Below are 15,972 nucleotides of genomic sequence, written 5' to 3'. Positions count from 1 at the left end.
ACAACTCGATGATGATCTCAGCCTTCTAGATCCAGCAAGCAAGACGTAAAAGTATATGAATTCTCCGGCAGCGTGACGATGCTCCGATGGGGGTGAAGGATCTACTCCTGCACGGCTCCGCCCGAGCTCCGCAGAAATACGATCTAGAGGTAAAACTATGGTGTCTAGATCTGAGTTGCACGTGGCAAAAGTTGCCTCAAATCAGACCTAAATCACCACTATATATAGGAGGGAGGGGAGGAGGCTTGCCTTGAGGACCAAGCCCTCAAGGGTGCGCCGGCCAGGGAGGAGGAGGAGTCCTACTCCAATCCTAGTCTAACTAGGATTGGAAAGTGGAGTCCTTCTCTTCCTTCCTTTCCTTTTATTTCTTTTCTTTGGTTTTCTTTCTCTGGCGCATAGGCCCTCTTGGGATGTCCCACCAGCCAACTAGGGGCTGGTGCGCCACCCCTAAGGCCTTTGGGCTTCTCCCGGGTGGGTTGCCCCCCTCCCGGTGAACTTCCGGAACCCATTCGTCACTCCCGGTACATTCCCGGTAATGCCCGAAAACCTTCCGGTAACCAAATGAAGTCATCCTATATATCAATCTTCGTCTCCAGACCATTCCGGAGACCCTCGTGACGTCTGCGATCTCATCCGGGACTCCGAACAACATTCGGTAACCACACATATAACTCAACTATACTAAAACATCGCCGAACCTTAAGTGTGCCCATATGTAGACATGCCCCGAGGTACTCCTCGGTCAATATCCAATAGCGGGACCTGGATGCCCATATTTGATCCTACATATCCTCCGAAGATCTTGTCGGTTGAACCTCAGTGTCAAGGATTCATATAATCCCGTATGTCATTCGCTTTGTCCTTCGGTATGTTACTTGCCCGAGATTCGATCGTCGGTATCCGCATACCTATTTCAATCTCGTTACCGGCAAGTCTCTTTACTCGTTCTGTAATACAAGATCCCGTGACTTACACTTAGTCACATTGCTTGCAAGGCTTGTGTGTGATGTTGTATTACCGAGTGGGCCCCGAGATACCTCTCCGTCACACGGAGTGACAAATCCCAGTCTTGATCCAAACTAACTCAACGGACACCTTTAGAGATACCTGTAGAGCACCTTTATAGTCACCCAGTTACGTTGTGATGTTTGATGCAAACAAGGTATTCCTCCGGTGCCAGTGAGTTATATGATCTCATGGTCATAGGAACAAATAGTTGACACGCAGAAAACTATAGCAATAGAACGACACGATCAATATGCTACGTTCATAGTTTGGGTCTAGTCCATCACATGATTCTCCTAATGATGTGATCCAGTTAGCAAGCAACAATACTTTGCACATAGTCAGAAAACCTTGACTATCCTTGATCAACTGGCTAGCCAACTAGAGGCTTGCTAGGGACATTGTTTTGTCTATGTATCCACACCTGTATCTATGTTTTCATTCAATACAATTATAGCATGGATAGAAATGATTATCTTTAAACAGGAAATATAATAATAACTATTTATCATTGCCTCTAGGGCATATTTCCAACAGTTGGGCGCCCCCGATGAGGGCGCATAGATCAAGGCCCGGTGGGCCGTTGTGCCCACGCGATGAGAGATCAACCTAACAGGGGTAACGCCAGGTCATTCTTTGAGGCAGAGGAGATTGCTGGTAAGGTAATTCCTAAGGGGTCTGACGACCATTTCTTGTTGTCATCCGCCTCCCTCATCATCGGATCAGCTTTAGTGTCTCGCAGATCAGCATCAACATCAATATTAGTTCCTTCGGGCATCTTGGCAGCATCATCATCATGTGTCTCATATTCATAGACGCGACCTGCACCACGCCCACCACGGCGGCCACCGCGACGTCCCCTCCCCCGGCCTGCCCCTGGGCCGGCTCCAACACACATGTTCCAGTCAGCTCTGAGATTCTTGAAGTATAGCGCACAGGGGGGATGGAGTCCATTACCATGCTCTTTATAGACGTGTCCCAGATGTCCACACACTGCACACCAGTCAGGGAGGCGCTCATATTTCACACGATAGATCTGCCTCTTCCCATCATGAACATGGAGAACGCATTCTTCAGGGGATTGTGGATATTAATTTTCACCCAAACACGATAAAAATTGCCAGCAAAATCGTGAGTCATACTTTCTGTGAACAACACTTCGCCAACCCTTGCCACTAACGCCTGAGCCAAGTGTGCGTAAAGATCTGGCAAATCATGGATCTAAATCCATATGTTGAGGTAGTCAAGGTTCAGTTTAGTCGGCTTGGTGATTCCATCATAGGGAGTGATGACGACCGCGTTACCCCTGAAATTCCACGGTCCATCCTGCATCACCCGCTCCAAGTCGCCCAGACAAAAGAATTGCAAGGTGTAAAGATTATCTTCTAGAGGCCGAAATTTGACTTCGTGCGCCAGATCCCATGCTACCCTCATGTTCCTGAAGAACCAGTACTGGCTATAGGGTTTATCAATGTGAACCCTTCACTACTGGAATCAGAGATTTTGCCATCTGCTGCTTCTTTGTCGTCTGTTGGCTGATGGCAAAGACCCTCTTTGCCATCAGCTACCAAAAACCAGGCGACAAAGAGAAGGTTGATGGCAAAGATACTATTTGCCATCAGCCAGCTCTTTGCCGTCAGCAGCAGACGACAAAGAGCATTCACGGAGACGGCAAAGAGCACGGGCGGCCCACCCCACACCCCCTCTCTCCCCCTAACGACCTCTCTCTTTGCCATTTGCTTTTCTCCTCTGTGCCGTCGGGGGCAGACGGCAAAGAGGATGCGCCCTAATGGCCGTCATCCCCCACCCCCACACCCCTCTCTCCCCTAACGATCGTCGCGCCCCACCCCACACCCCTCTCTCTCACCCCCGAAACCAACACCACCGTCGTGCCCTCCTCCTCCCTGTGTCGCTGCACCCTCCTCCTCCCTGCGCCACAGTGCCCTCTTCCTCCCTGCGCCACCACCGCGCCCTCCTCCTCCCTGCGCCCCCTCCTCGACCATGCCCCTCCTTCTCCTGGGACCTCCTCCTCCACCACCGCTGCCAGAGCTCGCCCTTCTCCACCATTGCTCCCTCCACCACCACCACCCTCTCCTCCACCTCCGCGCCCTCCTCCTCCCCACGACCCCTCCTTCACCACCGCGCCGCCCCTCCTCCACCACTACTGGCCCCTTCTTCCCAGCGCACCGCCTCCTCCCTGCGCCCCCTCCTCCTCTATGACCGTCCTCCCTGCGCCGTCCTCATCGCCCGGCCGCCCCCCTCCAGTGAGTCCTTATTTTTTTCCTGTTTTCATTTAATTTGTTAATTAGGTTAGTTAGGTTAGTTGTTAATTACCTACTATTAGTTAGGTTAGTTGTTAGTGGTCACCTACTGGTAGTTAGGTTAGTTAGGTTAGTTGTTAGTTGTTACTGGTAATTAGGTTAGTTGTTAGTGGTAATTACCTACTGTTAATTAGGTTGGTTAGGTTAGTTGTTAGTGGTAATTACCTACTGTTAATTAGGTTGGTTAGGTTAGTTGTTAGTGGTAATTACCTACTGTTAATTAGGTTAGTTGTTAGGTTAGTTGTTAATTACCTACTGTGCGTTAGGTTAGTTGTTAGCTTAGTAGTTGCCCGTGTAGAGGCCTCCGGCCGCCGCCTATGCTTTCACTAGCCACAACATTAGGAAACATCGGTGAGCTTGTCACGCACCTGCCATGGCTACGACGCCATCGAGCTCACAGGTTGCAACAACGATGCTGCTGCAACCACCCCCATGAGGTCGGTGCAGAAACATTACTGCTGGGACCACCCCCTTGAGGCACCGGTGATATTCCACTTCAGCACTGAGGATACTACAACAGCTCGGCGAGGCTCCACTTGAGGCACCGGTGGCACCGGTGGGGAAGAAGAATTGAGTGGATGAGCATTGTTGCATGAGATGAGGCAAATGAGGTTGAAAAATTCCCACGCCGGCCACCATCGCATCTATACCCACAAGAACGCCGATGGATCTCGAAGGTTCGATGGTGGGTGGCTTGCATTGACCATGGTGCAGACGCCAAAATAGACTGCAATAGTAGTTGTCGAACCGACATGACATCTCGACGACACCCCTGACACCCGACACGATGCCCCGAAACCCCGACACGACGCCCCGACACAACATCTCAACGACACCCCAGCACGAAATATTTTTTATGGAACCCTAGATGACATCTATATAGGTCATATATTTGTGTTAGGTCGTATATTTTTTGATTTTATTAATGAACACAACATATTTGTGTTGATCGGGTGGATTTACATGTGACAGTTGTCTCCTCGTTGTGAGGTCTGCTATGCGAAGACCTCCGTTCTACGAGCTCCGCCCCTGCATTCGTGGGTGAGTACAACTGTCATCTCCTCCTCGCCCCTTCATTTGATGTGGGTCTGTCTTCGGATGAAACTTGCTAGATATAGGTAATCAAATTAATTTATCAGTATGCGTGACTGATACGTCTCCAATGTATCTATAATTTTTTATGGTTCCATGTTATTATCTTGTCAACTTTGGATGTTTTGTATGCATTTTATATCTTTTTTGGGACTAACTTATTAACTCAGTGCCAAGTGCTAGTTCCTGTTTTTTCGTGTTTTTGACCTTTTTCACAGGAGAATATCAAACGGAGTCCAAACAGAAAAAAATCTTCGGAATGATTTTTTCCGAAATAGAAGATACGTAGGGAGCTTGAGAACCAAGGCAAAGGGTCCCGGGGGAGGCCACAAGCCCCCTAGCCATAGCCTGGGGGCGCCTAGCAGGCTTGTGGGCCCCCCGTGGCTCCTTTTCCCTACCTCTTCCGCCTATAAATCCCCGAAAAATCTGAAACCACGGGAGAGAGCCACGAAAATACTTTTCCGCCACCGCAAGCTTCTGTCTCCGCAAGATCCCATCTGGGGCACGTTCCGGTGCCCTGCCAGAGGGGGGATTCAGACACGGAGGGCTTCTTCATCAACACCATTGCCTCTCCAATGATGCGTGAGTAGTTCACCACAGACCTTCGGGTCCATAGCTAGTAGCTAGATGGCTTCTTCTCTCTCTTGGATCTTCAATACAAAGTTCTCCATGATCTTCATGGAGGTCTATCCGATGTAATCTTCTTTTGTAGTGTGTTTGTCGAGATCCGATGAATTGTGGATTTATGATCAGATTATCTATGAATCTTATTTGAGTTTCCTCTTATCTCTTAGATGCATGATTTCATATCCTTGTAATTCTCTTCGAGTTGTGGGTTTTGTTTGGCCAACTTGATCTATAATTCTTGCAATGGGAGAAGTGCTTGGTTTTGGGTTCATACCATGGAGTGTCCTCACCCAGTGACAGAAGGGGTAGCGAGGCATGCATCATGTTGTTGCCATCAAGGGTAAAAAGATGGGGTTTATATCTATTGCATGAATTTATCCCTCTACATCATGTCATCTTGCTTAAGGCGTTACTCCGTTTGTCATGAACTTAATACACTAGATGCATGCTGGATAGCGGTCGATGTGTGGAGTAATAGTAGTAGATGCAAACAGTATCGGTCTATTTGTCTCGGACGTGATGCTTATATGTATGATCATTGCCTTAGATATCGTCATGACTTTGCGCGGTTCTATCAATTGCTCGACAGTAATTCGTTCACCCACCATAGTACTTGCTATCATGAGAGAAGCCTCTAGTGAACACTATGGCCCCCGGGTCTACTTCACATCATATTTTCAGCCCTACACTTTTACTTTGTTGCACTTTCCGCCTTCAGATCTCACCTTGCAATCAATCGTGAAGGGATTGACAACCCCTTTGTAGCGTTTGGTGCAAGTTTGCTATTTTTGCACAGGTACTTTCGAGACTTGCCTTAATAGTCCTACTGGATTGATACCTTGGTTCTTAAACTAAGGGAAATACTTACTGCTACTATGCTACATCACCCTTTCCTCTTCAAGGGAAAAACTAACGCAAGCTCAAGAGGTAGCAAGAAGAATTTCTGGCGCCGTTGCCGGGGAGCATCAAGTCAAGAATAGTCTTCCTCCAACGTGTCAATTTGTGGCACCGGGGACTATTCTAAGTGAAGCTTATCCAAGTAACTGTCGCAAACACATCTCTTGCATTTACTTTTTTGCCTCTCGTTTTCCTCTCCCCCACTTTTGAAAAACAAAAATTACAAAAAAAAAAATTCCTTTTTCGTTTGCCCTTTTCTTTCGCTTGCTTTCTGTTCGCTTGTGCGTTTGTTTACCTCCTATGACCTGTATGGCCCAACCAAAGGATTATGATTCTTATTATAAAAGGTTGGAAGAAATTGAAACTACTGTTCAAGGCTTCATGTCTACACAGTTCGATTATAATAGTTACTTTTGTAGAGAACTAAGGGAGCATAATTCTTTTATGGCTTTTATGAATAAAGAAGTTGATGATATGGCCAAAGAATTCCTTGTTCTAAATTCTCAGTTTGCTCGTCTTGAAAAATTGGTAGGCCAGATTTTTGATAAATAGGCTACCTTAGTCAACAAAATGGCAGCTAAACCTGAAATATGTGATGAGAATCACGAAGATCTTAAAGTGCTTGGTGTGACTCCCATTGAATCCTTGTTTTCTAGTGTCAAACCTAATGATGATGGGGCTGGATATGAATCCACCTTGGTTGAGAAACGCCACAATGATTCGGAGTCTATCTATCTTGATGCTAAAAGCATTGAAAGTGGAGTAGAGGATATCAAAACTTTGAGTAGTAATGAAATTACTACTTTGGATTTCAAGGAATTCAATTATGATAGTTGCTCTTTGATTGAATGTATTTCCTTGATGCAATCCATGTTAAACTCTCCACACGCTTATAGCCAAAACAAGGCCTTTACCGATCATATTGTCAATGCGATGATGAAATCTCTTGAAGAGAAACTTGAGTTCGAAGTTTCTGTTCCTAGAAAACTTCATGATGAGAGGGAACCTACTATCAAAATCAAAATCAAAAACTATGAATGCAATGATTTGTGTGATTTGGGTGCTAGTGTTTCCGCGATTCCAAAGTCTGTATGTGAAGTTCTAGGCTTCAGTGAGATTGATGAGTGCTCTCTTAATTTGCATCTTGCGGATTCTACTGTTAAGAAACCTATGGGAAGGATCAATGATGTTCTTATTATTGCAAATAGGAACTATGTACCCATAGATTTCATCGTGCTTGATATTGATTGCAATCCAACATGTCCTATCATTCTTGGTAGACCTTTCCTAAGGACTATTGGTGTTGTAATCGATATGAAGGAAGGGAATATTAGATTTCAATTTCCATTAAAGAAGGGCATGGAACATTTTTCTAGAAATAAAATAAGATTGCCTTATGAATCCATGATGAGGGCTACTTATGGTTTGAGCACCAAAGACGATGATAATTGATGCTATCGCCTTATGCCTAGCTAAGGGCGTTAAACAATAGCGCTTGTTGCGAGGCAACCCAATGAATTTATCTTTGATTTTTGCTTTCTGTTTTGTTGTGTCCACACCATCATAATTCTGTTATGATTGTGTTTTTTGTGTTACTTTTTGTGTTTGTGCCAAGTAAAACCGTTATGACTAGTTTTGGTGATGGTTGTTTGATCTTCCTAAAAAAGACGGAACCTTTTCGCTCACGAAATTATTTTTCATTTTTATCCAGAAAGAGATTTTGAGTTTATTCTTTTTGCTTCTGGTTGATATGCCAATTTCCCTAATTTTCGTAATTGTTCAGAACTTTTGAGATACCAGAAGTATACTAAGTATACATATTGCTACAGACTGGTCTGTTTTTGACAGATTCTGTTTTTGTTGTGTTGATTAGTTATTTTGATGAAACTTTGGATAGTATCGGGGGGTACTAGCCATGGAAAAGTGAGAATACAGTAATATAACACCAATATAAATAGAAATCAAGTTTTCTACAGTACCTAAAGAGGTGGTGGTTTGTTTTCTTATGCTAATGATATCACGAGTTTCTGTTTAAGTTTTGTGTTGTGAAGTTTTCAAGTTTTGGGTGATGTTCTCATGGACAATGGGATGAAGAGTGGAAAGAGCTCAAGCTTTGGGATGCCCAAGGAATCCCAAGCCAAATTCGAGGACACCAAAAAGCCTAAGCTTGGGGATGCCCGGGGAAGGCATCCCCTCTTTCGTCTTCAATCCACCGGTAACGTTACTTGGAGCTATATTTTTATTCACCACATGATATGTGTTTTTCTTGGAGTGTCGTGTATTATAGGAGTATTTTATTTTTGTTGTGTCACAATCATCCTTGTTGCACACCTTTTTTAGAGAGACACACACGCATCGTGAATTTGCTAGAATCCTCTTTGAGCTTCGCTTATATCTTTTGAGTTAGGCAATTTAGCTCGCATGTGCTTCACTTATATCTTTTGAGCTAGATAACTTTTCTCTAGTGCTTCACTTAGATCTTTTGAGAGCACGGCGGTGTCATATTTTGGAGAAATAAGAACTCTCGATCTGCACTTATATCTTTTTGAGAGTGCTCTCTCTGAGTAACTTGGTAATTGGCTTGTGCTATGAAAGTAGTCCTAAAGATGATAGGCATCCAAAGAGGATATAATAAAACTTCCATATTCATGTGCATTGATTAGTAAAGAGAAGTTTGATTCCTATCAATTAGTTTTGAGACATGGATATGGTAATATTAGAGTCATGTTAGTAGGGTGTTGTGAATCTAGAAATACTTGTGTTGAAGTTAGTGATTCCCGTAGCATGCACGTATGGTGAACCGCTATGTTAGGAAGTCGGAGCATAATTGATTTATTGGTTGTCATCCTTTGTGTTGCGGTCGGGATCGCGCGATGGTTACCACCTACCAACCCTTCCCCTAGGAGTATGCGTTTAGCACTTTGTTTTGATTACTAATAAAACTTTCGCAATAAGTATATGAGTTCTTCATGACTAATGTGAGTCCATGGTATAGATGCACTTTCACCTTCCACCATTTCTAGATTCTCTAGTGTCGCGCAACTTTCGCCGGTGCACAAAACCACCATATACCTTCCACAAAACAGCCACCATACCTACCTATTATGGCCTTTTCATAGCCATTCCGAGATATATTGCCATGCAACTCCCACCGTTCCATCTCATGACTTGTGCCGTCACTTACATATTGCCATTGCATGATCGTAAGATAGCTAGCAAGATGTTTCAACGTCATACGCCAAGCTAGATCGTTGCACATCCTGGTACATTGCCGAAGGCATTTCCTATAGAGTCATCATTGCTCTAAGTGTTGAGTTGTGAGTAAATAAAAGTGTGAGGATCATATATATTAGAGCATTGTCCCATGTGAGGAAAAATGAAAAGAGGCCAGAGATGCCCACCATAAAAAAGAGAAAAAAATGAAAAGAGGCCAAAGAGCCCAAAAAAAAGAGAAGGGACAATGCTACTATCTTTTTCCACACTTGTGCTTCATAATAGCACCATGTTCTTCATGATTGAGAGTCTCTTGTTTTGTCACCACCATATACTAGTGGGAATCTTCATTATATAACTTGGATTGTATATTCCAATGATGGGCTTCCTCAAAATTTCCCTAGGTCTTCGTGAGCAAGCAAGTTGGATGCACACCCACTAGTTCTCCTTTTGAGCTTTCACACACTTATAGCTCTAAGTGCGTCTCTTGCATGGTAATCCCTACTCATTCACATTGATATCTATTGATGGGCATCTCCATAGCCCGTTGATACGCCGAGTCGATGTGACCATCTCCTCCTTTTTGCCTCACAACCTCCACCACACTCTATTCCACCTATAGTGCTATATCCATGGCTCACGCTCATGCATTGCGTGAGAGTTGAAAAAGGATTGAGAAAGTAAGAGTGTGAAAACAATTACTTGGCCAATACCGGGGTTGTGCATGATTTAAATTCGTTGTGTGGGGATGATGGAGCATAGCCACACTATATGATTTTGTAGGGATAACTTACTTGGGCCTTGTTATTTCGAAAGTTCATGATTACCTTGCAAGTTTGCTTGAAGTATTGTTGTTTTCATGTCAATAGCAAACTATTGTTTTGAATTTTACGGATCTGAACATTCATGTCACATGAAAGAAGTTGCAAAGGACAAATATGTTAGGTAGCATTCCACATCAAAAATTCAGTCTTTATCACTTCCCTGCTCGAGGACGAGCAGGAGTTAAGCTTAAGGATGCTTGATACGTCTCCAACGTATATATAATTTTTTATGGTTCCATGCTATTATATTGTCAACTTTGGATGTTTTGTATGCATTATATATATTTTTTGGGACTAACTTATTAACTCAGTGCCAAGTGTCAATTCCTTTATTCCGTGTTTTTGACCTTTTTCAGAGGAGAATATCAAACGGAGTCCAAACAGAAAAAAAATCTTCGGAATGATTTTTTCCCAAACAGAAGATACGCACAGAGCTTGAGAACCAAGGCAAAGGGTCCCGGGGGAGGCCACAAGCCCCCTAGCCGCGGCCTGGGCGGCACGCCTAGCACGCTTGTGGGCCCCTGTGGCTCCTTTGCCCTACCTCTTCCGCCTATAAATCCCCGAAAAATCTGAAACCACGGGAGAGAGCCACGAAAATACTTTTCCGCCGCCGCAAGCTTCTGTCTCCGCAAGATCCCATCTGGGGCACGTTCTGGTGCCCTGCCGAAGGGGGGATTCGGACACGGAGGGCTTCTTCATCAACACCATTACCTCTCCAATGATGCGTGAGTAGTTCACCACAGACCTTCAGGTCCATAGCTAGTAGCTAGATGGCTTCTTCTCTCTCTTGGATCTTCAATACAAAGTTCTCCATGATCTTCATGGAGATCTATCCGATGTAATCTTCTTTTGCGGTGTGTTTGTCGAGATCCGATGAATTGTGGATTTTATGATAGATTATCTATGAATCTTATTTGAGTTTCCTATGATCTCTTATATGCATGATTTCATATCCATGTAATTCTCTTCGAGTTGTGGGTTTCGTTTGGCCAACTTGATCTATAATTCTTGCAATGGGAGAAGTGTTTGGTTTTGGGTTCATACCGTGCGGTGTCCTCACCCAGTGACAGAAGGGGTAGCGAGGTACGCATCGTGTTGTTGCCATCAAGGGTAAAAAGATGGGGTTTATATCTATTGCATGAATTTATCCCTCTACATCATGTCATCTTTCTTAAGGCGTTACTCCGTTTGTCATGAACTTAATACACTAGATGCATGCTGGATAGCGGTCGATGTGTGGAGTAATAGTAGTAGATGCAGACAGTATCGGTCTACTTGTCTCGGACGTGATGCCTATATGTATGATCATTGCCTTAGATATCGTCATGACTTTGCGCGGTTCTATCAATTGCTCGACAGTAATTCGTTCATCCACCGTAATACTTGCTATCATGAGAGAAGCCTCTAGTGAACACTATGGCCCCCGAGTCTACTTCACATCATATTTTCAGCCCTACACTTTTACTTTGTTGCACTTTCCTCCTTCAGATCTCACCTTGCAATCAATCGTGAAGGGATTGACAACCCCTTTCTAGCGTTGGGTGCAAGTTTGCTGTTTTTGCGCAGGTACTTTGGAGACTTGCCTTGATACTCCTACTGGATTGATACCTTGGTTCTCAACTTGAGGGAAATACTTACTGCTAGTGTGGTGCATCACCATTCCTCTTCAAGGGAAAACCAACGCAAGCTCAAGAGGTAGCAGTGATCAGTATGTGTCTCATGTTCAAAGGGTTACAATTATAAATATGCATGCATTTGCTTATATTTATAACCGTGATTCTTCCAAATTGTCCAACGTTATCCATGGACCGCCCGAGTATGTGTAGATTGGGTTCGTTTTCCCATATGCTTTGTCCCGGATCCGATGCATAATTTGGTCAGTGCCTCCCTGTTGTTCTTCGGATACACATCCTCTCTGTTTATTGCGGAGACGTGTATCAGGAGAACGGCGGGGAGGTGTTGTCGAAATTTTGCGTTGGATCCGGAGCAAAGCATGGGAAAACGAACCCAATCTACACGTACTCGGGTGGGATTAGGAACTATCTTTACCTATCAGCGTGTAGGTTGCATGGACGTAATAAAACTGGCGAACTTGATTAACTGATGAATATATATGCTGAATTATATATATATATATATATATATATATATATATATATTTCTTGTGTGTTTAGTAGCTAGGCAAGATGAGTGATCGTGCATGGATGTACACCGGTCACCCTAGTCGGAAAGAGATGACGAAAGAATGGTTTCTAAAAACCAAGGAGTTTGTGAAAGCCGCATTTGCAAATGGCGAGGAAACAAACTGGTGCCCTTGTCCTGAATGCGACAACTATAAAAAGAGGACAGAGGCTGTAATGATTAAACACCTGCAGAGGAGGGGTTTTAAGCCTAATTATATGGTTTGGACATTTCACGGTGAGTCTATACAACGCACGAGAGCTGAGGTGGTTCGTCGTCGCACCGACGAGCATGGTATCGGGATCGAAGACATGGTGCAAGACTTTGATGATGCTCGGGATTCATAAGATGAGATGGAGGAATTTGCAAATGCCTTCTATGAAATGTTGGAGTCTTCAAAACGTCCTCTCCACGAGCACACTGGGCTTTATCAGTTGGATGCCATTGCACAAGTAATGGCTCTGAAGGCTCAGTTCAACTTGGGAAAAGAATGCTACGACGCGATGATGACACTATTTGGATGCTTTCTACCCAAAGGCTATGTCATGCCTGTAAACCTGTACGAGTCGAACAAAATACTTCGTGTACTTAAGATGCCCTATGAGAATATAGATGCATGTGAGAAAGGATGTGTCTTATTTAGGAAGGAGTATGCACACTTGGACTATTGTCCCAATTGCGAGTCTTGCATGTATCTTATGGTAGACAACGGTATGGGTGAGAAGAGGGAGACCAAAATCGCAGTTAGTGTTCTTCGGTATATGCCAATCATAACAAGGCTTCAACGTCTTTTTATGGTCAAAGAGACAGCTAGACAGATGACATGGCACAAAATGGGCAAAAGAACCGAACTAGATGCGGATGGGAATAATATGGCGGTACACACATCGGATGGGGAAGCGTGGAAACATTTCGATGAATTGCATTAGGATAAAGTGGCACATCCAAGGAATCCTCGAGTATGCATCACCACGGATGGTTTTAATCCTTTCGGCATGACGGCGACCCAATACAGTAGTTGGCCTGTATTTTTCATTCCACTCAATCTCCCCCCGCCGGGCAGATTATGCAAAGAAAGAATATATTTCTGACGTTGATAATTCCGGGGCCCAATTATCCGGGGAAGGATATGAATGTGTACATGCAGCCGCTTAAGGATGAATTGCAAGAAGCTTGGGATCATGGGATCAAGACCTACGATGCCGCTAGAAAAGAAAACTTCAAAATGCATGCGTGGGACATGTACTCTATGCATGAATTGTTGGCGTATGCACTATTCTCTGGATGGTGTGTGCATGGAAGGTTCCCGTGCCCCACATGCAAGGCAGCTCTTCAGTTTGATTGGTTGCAGGAGGGTCGGAAGTATTCTTGCTTTGACTTGCATAGTCAGGTCTTGGATCCTCACCATCAGTTCAGAAAAGACAAGAAGAACTTTACCAAAGGTAAAGTTATAAAAAACTTGGCACCACCTGCGTTGACAGGCCAACATATCCTGGATCAGTTAAACGCCCTCGCGCCTATTCCAGAGCATCCAGGGTTATCCAAGGGGTATAATTCAAAACACGCCTGGACTCACAAGCCATGCTTGTGGGATCCGCCTTACTTCAAAGACCTCCTTCTTCCACACAATATCGACATGATGCACACTGAAAAGAATATTGGAGAGGCTATTTTTGGTACATTGTTCGACATAGATGGGAAGACAAAGGATAATACTAAGGCTAGAGTCGATCAAGAGACACTATGTCACAGACCGTTACAAAACATGCGAGAAGGCAAAGGAAAGCAGAAGTGGTCGAAGCCAAAGGTCTGGTTCAATCTTGGAAGGCCAGCTATGATGGAAATTATCTTGTGGGTCAAAATGCACTTGATGTTCCCCGATGGGTATGCAGCGAACCTAAAGAGGGGAGTGAGTCTTGAAAAAATTAAAATCTTTGGTCTCAAGACTCATGATTGGCACATATGGCTTGAGCGGGTAATGTCGATGATGTTACGTGGCTTTATTCTTGAGGATGAATGGCTAGTACTGGCGGAGCTGAGCTATTTCTTCCGTGTTCTTTGTGCGAAATAATTTTCGCCTGGCGTGGTAGATGACATGGAGGAGTTTGCACCGGAGTTGATGTGCAAGTTAGACAAGATCTTTCCGCCGGGCTTCTTTAATCCAATGCACCATTTGATTTTACATCTACCGACCGAGGCAAGATTGGGTGGGCCCGTGCAAAATCGTTGGTGCTATGCAACTGAGAGGATGCAAAAGACGCTTCGAGCTAAATGTAAAAATAAACATAGAATTGAAGCATCGATGGGTGAGGCATTCATTACTGAGGAGGTGGTAAACTTTGTGACAGCACACAACGAAGCCAAAAATCATCATTTGCATAATCCGAAGCCTTGGTACAACGATGGAGACCCTAAAAAGGTGGATCCAACCTCAACCTATTCAAAGGGAAGCTCGCATCATCCGGTGCTTCGAAACCAATAATGTTGGATGTCAAAGAATGGCGGAACATTTCGTTGTGTATCTTCAACAACCTAACAGAAGTGTCGCTGTACATCGAGTAAGTTCTCGGCACATTTTTCCGTAACTTCTAATTCCTTTGAACTGCTCTTATTCCCGGATATTTCATACAGCCGATACGTTGCCAAATTCTCGGATGGAGCGGTGATCCAAAATGATTCTGTCGAAGAGTATGAGCTTCTGGCAAAGCATGGAGGCGGCTATCCCGGTTTCATATCTTGGTTCAAACAAACAATAATTATCAATAATTGACCATTTCATTTCTTGGTCTAACTTGTGGCTAATGCAACAATCGTTTCGTATTAAACTTGTAGGCTAATTCAGAGTCTATGGACGCCGAATTGAGACAAACCGCTAATGGTTTTGACTATAAGGTCCATTCATTTGAGAAATACAACATCAACAGGTATCTCTTTCGTAACTTTGGCAAAGAGTTATCTATGCCCGACCGGAAATCTACAAATTGTTGTGTATCTGCTATCGGCGAAGGTGGTATCGAGTATTATGGAAGAGTTTAAGCAATTTATGAACTTCAATTCTATGATGAAAACCCACCGAACGTCATAGTCTTCAAATGTTATTGGTTCCAGCCGAAGGAGACTAGAAGGACTCATGAACATATAGGACTAGTCGAAATCAATCCAAACACCCATTTAGATGTTCCCAATGTCTATATTACGTCTCAACATGCGACCCAAGTTTTCTATCTACCGTGGGATGCCAAACTGCTAAGAATCTGGAAGGTTGGTATGTTGTTTATGAAGTGCCACCACGTGTTAGACCACCTCCCCCAAATGAACATGATTATGAACCTCACAATAACCCACACACATATGATGGAGAATTCTTCCAAGAAACACGCCTTCCCAAGAAACGTTTCAAGAACCGTCGTGCTTCACCCCAGAACATGGAAGTAGACAGCAATAATGAATCCAACTTCACCCCTGAGACGGAACCAGCAGAGCTGAAACTAGAAGAGGTTACTGATGCGGATGACCTGTCAATGCTTGACCGATTATAGAAAGGCCTTCCACAACTTCATGTCGTTGAACCCGATGAGCACATCATTCATGAAGACATGCGTGATAGTGATGATGATGATGCATTTATTGATGATGATGATTAGTTTGTAAGATTCCCAACTCCGATCCAGGATCAGCCTTGGGTCGAGGTGCCTTCGGCGCACGAGACTCCGGTTCCTAAGGCTACATACCAGGAGACTCGTGCCACATAGGATTCGGCCGACGTGGGGACGTCCGGATGGGGTGCCTGGCCGGATCAGACCGAGGTGCCG

Source organism: Hordeum vulgare, chromosome 2H (genome assembly GCF_904849725.1).
Source record: "Hordeum vulgare subsp. vulgare chromosome 2H, MorexV3_pseudomolecules_assembly, whole genome shotgun sequence".
In the NCBI taxonomy this organism is placed as follows: domain Eukaryota; kingdom Viridiplantae; phylum Streptophyta; class Magnoliopsida; order Poales; family Poaceae; genus Hordeum; species Hordeum vulgare.
This window is presented reverse-complemented; position numbering follows the sequence as displayed.